At 41.8% G+C, this 10,969-nt stretch overlaps 1 long non-coding RNA gene across 4 annotated transcripts in view; it reads right to left on the bottom strand.

Annotated features, from left to right (window-relative positions):
- Positions 1 to 260: 260 nt before the first annotated feature.
- Positions 261 to 10,969, bottom strand: part of LOC141754665 (uncharacterized) — a 70,801-nt gene continuing 60,092 nt past the window's right edge. For 2 of the 4 annotated variants that reach the window (XR_012590696.1, XR_012590697.1), the window contains 4 exons: positions 5,946 to 6,043; positions 4,024 to 4,162; positions 3,817 to 3,930; positions 261 to 1,539 (listed from right to left, as the gene is read on the bottom strand). This is a non-coding gene — a long non-coding RNA (uncharacterized LOC141754665). The remainder of the gene's footprint in view (positions 1,540 to 3,816; positions 3,931 to 4,023; positions 4,163 to 5,945; positions 6,044 to 10,969) is intronic. The other 2 variants (XR_012590695.1, XR_012590698.1) reach the window with 2 other exon arrangements.

The raw sequence follows: 10,969 nt of genomic DNA, 5'->3' as shown, positions 1-10,969 counted from the left end.
AGGCGGCCGTCCGGCTGCTGCTGCTGCACCGAGGAGCCGCAACGACGCACGCCAGCCACAGCGCACCAGAGGACGGATAGACATGTTGCTGAGGTCAACCATTTGAAATGCAGTTTCGGGACATTTTTGAGGTGCACCGTCCACAAGCACCGGCCGCTCTCGCCTCAGCTCCAGCACCGTCACCGCACCGACGCCGCACTGTGATTTGTTTATTTCTCTAACGGGACTTTTCTCTTGTTTTCTTTTGGGCATGAAAGTTGTGCGCTCCCCATCGTTCGTACCTGTTAGAGGCCCGCACACCTCTGGTATCGACTGCTTAGTTATTTGTCAAAAAAAAGTTTGGCAAATAATAACAGTGTGGCTAATCAACATTGTCAGAAAATGACTCAAATGAATATGAAATATCATAGAAATGCCAAAATACACTGGAGGGGGGCGGCTTTAAATGTTTACGTAATTTCTCTTAGAGTGTCCAATTCAGTCCGCGCTGCAGCAAACCGAATATCGAGCCTTCTATTGCTGAGAAGCTCAATATTTAATTTGACCATAAGTAACTGACTAGAAGAACTCCCTCTTGACCTTTTGGATGCAGATCCTTAATACTTCATATACCGTATGCAAGTTTGCGAGTGTGTTCGTGTGTGTGTGTGTGTGTGTGTGTGGGCATGTGTGCGACTCTAGCGCCATCAATTATTAATTCTCCATATCTAATTCAGGATCCTATCCCTCTCATATTCTGGGGAGTGCTCTCCTCGTGTCGGCAAAGAAATGGGACTGTAGGTACAATAGATGTTGAAATGATTTGGTTCAGATACCTGCTGTCCTCTCAGATACAGCACTGGATATTTGGAAAACACTTTAAAACACCTCATACTGGCTTTAATCTAACCAGCGGTATTCACATCCACCACTGATTCAATTTTAATAACACTGCCTGTGGCTGCAGCTCTCTCCAATTATTTGTCATATTAACCTTTTTCTCGCCCTCGGCTTTCGCTGCCTCTGTCCATGCCCTTATCACATTGTTTTCTACTTTTTTCTTTTCTTTCACCGCCAGTTGTCTGGTTTATATACTGCCCACAAAGAGACCTCCACAATTCCATTTCTACAAATCAGATGTAGGCTATCCATAATGCATATATCTCTTCTCAAAACTATATTCTCACTGTGAGTTCGCAGCTCATTTTCATGCCAAGCTGCTACTCTCTTCACTGAAGAAAATCATGGAATAAATCTTTTAAGATACTTTTAAAAAGCAGATACATCCACTCCACCTAGGGGTGACTACAGTACAGTATGGGGGTGATTAGAGGAGTCGCAGTGGGGGAGCTCAAAGTGCTGACCAAGCATTCCCTTCACCAGTGGTGGGATGCATAAAAGAAGAGCGATGTGATGAAAGTGGACCGAGTGTATTAAGTGGATTTGTGCAAATGGTGGGACACAGATTCCTGCTGCCCAACATCCCCAAACAGTGTGTCAGGTTTCAGGTTGGGTTCAGACCAACTTATTGCCTCGGGCTCTTGTCAGGCCGGCGATGACCTGCAGGAAAAGAGAAACATAGTGCGATGTGTTGCATTAGCCTTGCAGACAAATGGTCAATAATGGATGAAATAAAACAACAAACTTGCTAAAGGGTAGCTTCTAAAATATAGGGATGCACCGATCCGTCTTTTTCAGTCCCGAAACCGATATTGATACCTGGGCTTTACCGAGAACTGATCTGATACCAGTGTTTAATCAATAAGCTGTATGTCTCACTGTATAGAAGTGACTGGGATCATTCTATTATGTGTAAGGCAACATCAGGCTGGACTTTAACATTGCTTTTCCTAACTTTGTAAAACAAAATGTGACAAATAAATACACAGATATATATTCAATGTCACGAGAGCTGACGGAAATTCATGCAGACTCCTTTTTTTCGGAAGTGATATATATAGTATAGCTAAAATAACTCAAACTGAAATGTGTTAACACTCATTTTCATTCATTTTTACTCAGGCAATATAGTTTCAGTTCAGTTTTTTTCTTAAATATATAGTTTTTAGTTAGTTTCAGTTTACTAAAAAATATGTTTTAATTTCAGGTTTAGTTTACTATAATAACCCTGGTCTGGAATTGGTCGGACATGTTGGCACAAGTCAGGTCTTAAACGAGTTCTCCACTGATTTAGCATTGCACTTAATGCACTACAATGTTGTCGGACTCAAGTCATGAGGTCACAGAGGTCTTCTTTCTAACTCCTGAGTGGTTGGAGCTGAAGGCCACAAATTTGAAAAACGAAAACAAATCTGACATCACTTGAGGCACTTTATCAGATTTTGTGCAGCTCCCTCTGGAGTCACAAAAGGCTTTATACAACTTGTTTTTCCCGCATATGCAGTAGTGGGCGACTCCCTGAGACCTGTAAACAGACTGATGTGTGAAATCAGTGGAGCTCCATTTCAAAAGAATTTTAGGAAATACGTGTGTGTTTTCTCGCGGAGAGTTAGATGGTAATATAAATACCATTTTCAAATCGGGTCTGTTAAATACAAAGCTACAGGCGGCAGCAGCTGTTTGAATTAGCATAGCACAAACACTGGAAACAGGGTTAAACAGCTAGCCTGCTCTGTCCAAAAGGTAACAAAATCCACCTGCCAGCACTTTGAAAGCTCACTAACCATAGATATAAAACTGTTTTATATCTATGTCACTAACTAACACCGGAAGCTAGACTACTGGGAGCCATAACTTCCAGGAGTATCCGCTGGTTGCCTGGCAACTGCTCCCAGCAAAGAAATAATGCAGCACATAACACCCAATAAAACGGTGGTAAAATTGACGTTTTTACACTTCGGATTTTGCACTGGTACTGTAGGTGAATTGTGTTAGCTTTTGGATAGAGCCAGTCCAGTTGTTTCTTCTTGTTTCCAGTCATATATGTTCGCTAGGATAACGCTCTATAGCCTTATATTGGTATCGATTTTCTCATCTAACTCTCTGCCAGAAAGTGTATAAGCATATTTCACAAAATATCAACACTGTTACTTTAAAATGATCATGTTTCTGAAACATCTCTTTAAATATTCTGCCTGAAGTTGAGCTAACATTTCCTTTTACATCATCTTTGTGTACTTGCTTACTGAATTTCCTATTTTCTGCACAGCAAAATAAGTCATTTCTGCCTTTTCAGCTCTACTATTGCAATTAAAAGTGATCTATAAACCCCATAAACGTTTAGCAAGATTAAAGATTGCTGATGTCTGCAAAGCGTCGAGGATGCCAGATGTACAAAGAGGTGGCATATTGATAATGGTATTGCATACTGGCACTGGTATTTTGCGGTATTTTATTAAATGCAAAGCTTATTTTGCAGGAAGTCAACCATTTGTTCATTGTGTAGTGAGTGTAATAACCTCTGCACAAGAATGCTGTTGTTAGCTCCGCCGCTTAGAGAATGCAGTGTTCTTTTTTTAAGCCGCAGCGACTAATGGAGGCCCTGAATCAGAGACACTAAAGCCACCAACCACCATGTAAGAGCAGCCATTAACTCCACATTTAACCATGAAATGAAAGCTCAACAGGAGGCAACAGTTCATTGCAGGTCAGGATGTACCATCCTCTGCCTCTCTTGCTTTTCCCTCTCTGGCTCCTCATTGAGAGGCTTCACATAAATGTTTTACTCAGCCAAGTAAATCCTGCAGCAAGGAACCGCAAAACTAGACAGCATCCACACAATTTTGAACCCTACAGAAGCATACACCTTATGTATACTGTATATATCAAGACACAAGCACATGCATGGAGATGCGTACTGCGCAAACACATACTCACGCAACATCCCATACTCTCCTTCTCGCTCGCTCTGATTGACAATATTCCAGTCCAAACCCCTGCAGATATCATTTGCAGGTCCGTGCGCCCACGCTGTCAAGTTCCAATGTTTGCCTGAAACAAGAAATGAGATGGGAGTCAGCAGCAGAAAAAAAAAAAAAACATCTCTGTATACTCTATCTGCCAAGCCAGGCCTTAGCAACACACCTCTGCTCTATGATGGCAGCACAAACCCTGTGGTGCAGCAGAGTTCCCTGTGTGAAGGCTGATCAGACCCTCTCTCCGTGTTGTGTTGTGTGACAGGACACCCACTACTTTGAGGTTAGGCCAGTTTTTCCACCACAGCCTGGGAAAAGAGATAGAGACGAGGGGAATGACAGCGTTTCCTGTTTGTCTATGACAAGAAGTCAAAATGTCATTGCGGAGTACTTAAAAAGACAACCTAGAAAAATTCTGTTTGGATTATTGGCCCAAACTCTGAAGACACGTTACACTCCAATTGACAAATAAACAGAATTAGTTGCTCAGTCGGTGTTAAATAAGAGACAACCAGCCACTGACTGGTTGCATAACTTACTAGAAGCTCCGGCTGTTTTGCTTGGTCAGTGCCCCTCGGCGTATGATACAAATGCACCAAGTCACCCTTTAGCATCTACAAGACGCACCAGGCTTTCAAATAACTCCAATGTAAACCCATCCAGGTCAGCATTAGAGCAACTTACATAGTATGAAGAGCGAGAAAGTACGCTTAGGTTGGTTGGGTCAAACAAACAGACTTTTACCCAGGAGACCGTTGTTCGTGTCCCGTGTGAAACCCAGTCAATGTTGATTTATTTTACCTTACTTTTGCTACGTAAGTTACATACTTAACTAACTTGTACATACGCAAGTTACGTACCAAGCATACTTATTTTAACCCAAACCGTGATCTTTTCTTAAGCCTTAAACCAAGTAGTTTTTTTTGCCTGAACCTAACCAAGTGAACTTAAAAACTAAGTAAACCTATGTCGGAAGTTTATTTTGAAAGGACACTGTATGCATGAAACAAGTGGAAACTGTACATTTCCTGTGAACATGGAAGTATATTTTGAAAAGACTCTAGCTGCTTCTCATTTCCCGATTTGTGCCTCCTCGTCTCCTCTCCCTCCTCCCACTGTAGGTATTTAAAATTATCAAACTTTCTGCCCTTCACCTTTTGTGTAGCGCCTCATAAGGCGCTGTTCTAAGCACATTCCTTAATGGCATTTCATCTTTATATTATTTATGTTTCTATCTTGAATGTAGGCTACACCTAATTCACTTGCTATAATGGTGACATATATAATGCCACTCTTTATTTGTATTATTTGTATAGTATAATACTGTGCATACAAACATCTGTAGTGCTTCACACAATACAATATATAAAGGCTGTAATGAGTGTGTTAAAAAAAATCAAACATCCGTTCACTCTTGTCACAATATGACACGTTGTGAATTTAATTAATAACAGTAAATATAGCCTATAAATTGTCATAAACACTGTTTTGCTCATCTGACAGAGATTATAAAATACAGCGGTAGGCCTACAACAAAACAATGGATAGCTGATGAAGCTGTGCCACGTGTCATATTTAATTGACGTTGATTTAAAATGACGGCTCCGAGGCAAGGATGTCTCATTCGTTAAGTGCCTGTTGCCCTGACTCCACTGTCCTCGCGTCTCTTCCTTGCCTTCTCCGCTCGCATCCCCCGTGGGAGTGACTGAGACGCGAGGAGATGAGTCGAGGAAAGGAATCGAGAAGGTACAAACTCGGAAATGGGAAAGGCCTACTGTATGCATGTAAAAGCGGAAACTGCACAGAAGTTTATTTTGAAAAGACACTATACATATAACGAGCGGAAACTGGCATGCCGGTCCTGACACGTCCAAAACTGACGCTAGAGGGTTACCCAGAGCGTTTGTGTGTGTGTGTGTGTTATTTTTTAACTCCACTCCACACGCACAAATCTCAGTTTCAGTGGAATCTGAGTTTGACACGCTCAACTCAGGCCTAGCAGCCATGCCTTAGGGCTCCCAAACAACAGCAATGCTGGTCCGTTTGAAACGTTATCCTGTTGACTGCACTACCACTATACTGCTCGGTCACCTCTTTCACTTGGCCTTCCATGAGAGTTATGGGGAGAGACTTGACAATATCCATCCCTTCATGCACTAGTGGGACTACACACAGACACTCGGGTTCCCCTGTAAAAGAAGAAAAAAAAGTCTTTACAGCACAACTTGCCTCTTATTCAGCTTTAGTTGATTCAGTTATAATCTTTTCTAGCATTTCCACAGCTGGCTGGACCATGTGGTCAGTGTGAGTCAGACTACTTATTAGCGATGTTCGGCTTAATGGCTTGCTGTGAATGTCCTTGCATGGCTCAGCTTGTGTGTTTCATTTTGTATACTGCGCCCACTCTTTTCTATTCATAACAACAAAACTGGCTATGATTTAGTAATGTGTGTGACATCAAGGATATGACCTTACTTGTCCTTTTTATCTAGTGCGTGGCAGGATGTGAAACGTAGCTAAGGTTAGTGAGCTATTATGTGCATTTTTTTTTTTTTTTTACATTTATGTTATATTACAGTACCATACCTGCTTTTGCCTGCTACAGCTGTGGCATATAAGATTGTTCATATACTGAGTCAGTCTGCTACCTATTACTATTCTTTCACGGTGATAAGTGCAGTTAAAAGCACTGCTTGAAGAATGAGGAATAGAGAATGACATTTGAGGACAACTGCCCGAGAGCAGCAAGTTGAATTGACTAGTATCATATGGAAGTTTTTTGGCCTCTTCGTTCAAACGGCAGTGCATTTCGCAATTGTCAATTCAATATGCAAAGTAGTAATGCAATTTAAAAAATGCATTTTGCAAGTGTTAATTCAATATGCAAAGTAGGCAATGCCATCCTGAATTCAGTTTGAGTTATTTTGATTAAAAATTTAAATGAAAGCTCAATCAATTGCATGTTTGTTTTTTTTGTCTCTTTATTCAAATGACAATATGAAACAGCGCCCCCTAGTCTATTGCATTTAAATGTCACCACGCTGTTTTGTTGTCAAAATTCAAACGTGAATGTAATCTGTCAGTCCTCTCATCAAGGCGGTGTCTTCAGTTTGACGTCACTCCTCGCTCAGTGACAGCCCAACCGGAGTACTAGCCAATCAGAGACAGAGTAGGGCGGGTCATGCAATGTCTTCAAACTTGTTTGCGTATTAAGGCAGTAATTGTGGCAGCAACTCTGCAAGCACTTTGGCAAGATTCCTACAAGTGTGTGTATGAATAAAACATTGTCTAATTTCTAAGGTGTTGAACCTTTCTGTGAGTTCTGATTTAGGGAAACAGCTCTGATTAACTGAGTCAAAGTAAGAAGAACATCATGTAGGTACTATAGTGCTATCAGAGGTGCACCCTAAAGAGGTTAGACAAATGGACGTGGGAATGCAGACGGTGACAGTGAGAGAGAGCTTCTGCCGAGACACAGTCTGGGTTTAAGGTCAGTAGCAACAAATGGTGATCATAAAACATCTTTTGGTCAGACACACATGGCCACCTGAACCCCCGTCGCAGCAGCGGACTCCACCGCTCACACAGAAACTGAACTGACTATTTTTCTTATAGTAGTGTTTTTATTCAGTTTGTGTCGTTTTTGTTTTGAGTGGGGTTCAACAAATTAAATACCAACTAGCCTACATATCAATAATGTGAAGGTGTCTATATAAATCTGTGTATTCCTGTTTCAATTGTGTGTGCATTTGACCTTTCCTACTCATTTCATTCATTGATTTATTTGCATTTTTTTCAGTTTGTAGACCTGCTTCACCCTGCCAGAAGCATCGGACCGAACCATTGGGTCTCAGCAGAGGTGGGGGAGTGCTTTTTCACCTTTCACAGTATACTGTAACTTTACAGAAAATGTTGTACTTTATTGAACTCTACAGTCAAGCTGCCACACGGTCGGGTCTATTAAAGGCACAGTGTGTAGCATTTTGGGGGATCTCTTGGCAGAAATGGAACATAATATTAATAAGTATGTTTTCTTTAGTGTATAATCACCTGAAAATAAGAATTGCTGCGTTTGCGTTAACTTAGAATGAGCCGTTTCTATCTACATACAGAGAGGGTCCTTTTCACAGAGCCGGCCACCATGTTTCTACAGTAGCCCAGAACGGACAAACCAAACACTGGCTCTAGATAGAGCCAATTGCGTTTTCACGATGGCCACAGAAGTTCTCCTACATGCTTGGTAAACGAGAGAAATTTCATTTGGTTGTAATCTGCAACTTCACCGCTAGATCCTACACACTGCTCCATTAAAGCAACAGTAGGCAAGATTGGAGCAAATATGATTAAAAAAAGTATTTTTTATAAAATGGTCACTATATAATGACAGTAGTGCATGAGACAGGTAATCTGAAAAAAAAACTATGTGCCCCTATGTCCTCTAGTGTCATCCATTGCTCCTAATGGCATTTGCAAGATTTCACAGACCCAGAGGAAAACAACCAATTAGAGCCGAGTTGGAGCCTTACCATCTCTGAGCAGCTGTCAATCACTCGCGAACTCCGATAAACCGTCAAACTAGACAGCACTGATTAAATATGAATCAATATTCTGTTATTGTAATGCCAATTTCTCGCCTCAAATGTTTTCAGGAATATCTTGTAGTGTACCTAGTGCACAGTTAGTGACCCGGCTGCCACGTTGAGAACAGTAATACCAAGCACCGCCCACCAGCCGTAGCAAACTCTCTCTTTTTACAGTACACTACAAGATGTTTCTGAAAACATTTTACACAAGAAATAGGCATTACAGTAACATAATATTAATTCATATTTAATCAGTGCTCCCTAATTTGACCGTTTGATCGGAGTTCGCGAGTGATTGACGGCTACTTCCACTGAATGAACAGCCAATAGGAACACTCTCTCTGAAATGACTTGTGATCGGCCAGTGTCCCGTCACGGGCTAGATTTTTTAAAGCCTGAAAACAGAACCATGAGGAGGAGCAGAAGTCTAGTTTTCTCTCAGAACACTGGAATTACAATATGCTGAAAGGTTATTATGGAATTCTTTCCCAATGATGCCAAAAACATACCGTATACCCTCGCTTTAAAGTAATTTCAGACAGAAGAAGTAGAGTTTAAAACCATGTCCATTGTTTAAGCACATTGTAATTTAGTGGTACGGTTAATGTAAGAAAGTCAAATGAAATGAGAGAAAACATGGTGAACCTTTCTTGAGGTTAGATGGTTAGAGAAGTACAAAATGAATTACCTTCTACTTCAGACGTAGTGAAATATTTAATCTCTGATGTATAATTGATCCATCTCTCTGTTAAATGTATTTGCAAAACCCCTTAACTGCACGGCACTTCATGAGTTTTGTAAAGCCAATCCATGTCCTAGTTCGGAGTCCTCTCTGGTTTTGAATATTTGGCGTTCTTGGACTCAATGGAAAGTTGGTGACACATACTTTGTAATACATCTTTTCAGTCAGCTGGCAAGAATGTGATGGCCCACAGGAGAGGCTTTCATCGTGTTTAAGCAGAAATCCCCATGTGTTGATGGGACTATACTTGAAGGAGAGAACTAAGTGTAATTAAAATAAAGAAAGAGACTATAATACCTAACACCAGACTACTAGATATTCTGTTCGGGTATAAAACTAAACCTCCGCACATTCACAAGTTTGTTCCATGAATGTAATTACTTTACTTCCACACTCATATTGTCTTTAACACATTTAGAAGAAAAAAAAGCACACTCCTCAAGCAAAACCTCCCTCCCATCATTCTTCATTGTGTTTCCTGACTGCACCTCATTCTTCTTGTCAACAGTATGCTACTGGAAGCCTATCCTCAGGCTCTCAGCACAGGCAAGGCTTACTCATAGTGATGAGACTTGTTATTCATACTATGTTGCCCAGTAAACAAAATCAAACATTTATGAGAGTTTTTATGCAAGGCATCAGAAGGACCCCAGTCTGTGGCTGAATAGAGGATATAATGTGCCTCTCCTTACCCGATCCCACCCCCTCCTGCTGTGGGCTACGAGCGATGCTGTCTCGTTAGAACGCTGCGAGAGAAGTCAGCAGGTCACCGTGGCTGACAAAATACATTTGAACTTGTATACTGTCTCTCTCTTTCTTTCTCTCTCTCTCTCCTTTTTAAGGTCCAGTGTGTAAGATCTGGTGACATCTAGGGATGCTAATTTAGATTTTTTTTCCCTAACCGATAGGCGACCCTTGACCTTTGGCGACCAATTAACCGTTAACTGACAAGATTAGTGTGTTTCATGCAGCGGTGCTGTGGTTTTAGTGCCTAACAAGCCACCCAGCTGCAACGATAAGCCGATGCACAAACAGGTTGAATCCATCATTTATCGCCAACTGCAGTGTATGCGCAAAACAGACAACTGAGTCCCCAGTTCAACCGTCCGGGAGAGTTACTGTAGCAGCCACGATGCGGCGGATATTGCCGTGGACACATGCAGCAACTTTCCCAGTAGGTCTCCACCACATCATTTATTTTAGCTGCGAGGTTGTCAGCTGTGTGTCTGCCTGGCTACTCTGTCAGCCCGGTGTAACGTTAGCGAGTGTCCGGCGGGCCACGTGTGTGTGGCAGCGATGAGTGTGGGGTTTGTCGGTGGCGTTATAGCTGTGAACGTAGCAGCGCAGTGTGTGTACAGTTTATTTGTCGGTGAATAAATGCTAATACTCCTCGAGACTCGAGCCAACTTCCTGTATCTTACAACACCGGCTCAGACTCTCTTAAGGTGGGCTGTTAAGGTGGACCATCTTTTCTCCTTTAAGTGACAGGCTGCTCCTCTGAGATTTGCTCAGCTTTTTATTTATTTTTTAATATTTGACATACAGTAACCTAGCCCTTAACTTTATGCAAATGAGGAGCGGCCAATGTGACGGTCCGTCTCTCGAAACGCAGCACCTCAAGACCAACTGAGGTTTCCCGTGACTTGTTTCCCGGCTGCTGAGTGAAGTGACGGTGGTTAACTCCGGAGCGAGTAACATTATCGACTCTGGCCCAAGCAGGAAAAGTTAACACAGTCGTTTATCTGTTCCGGGCAACTGTAGAAACATCTCGGCAAGCTTTGTGAAGAGGA

This window comes from Sebastes fasciatus, chromosome 17 (assembly GCF_043250625.1).
Source record: "Sebastes fasciatus isolate fSebFas1 chromosome 17, fSebFas1.pri, whole genome shotgun sequence".
NCBI lineage: Eukaryota > Metazoa > Chordata > Actinopteri > Perciformes > Sebastidae > Sebastes > Sebastes fasciatus.
Note: the sequence above shows the minus strand (reverse complement) of the source record. Positions and strands in the feature narration are given on the sequence as shown.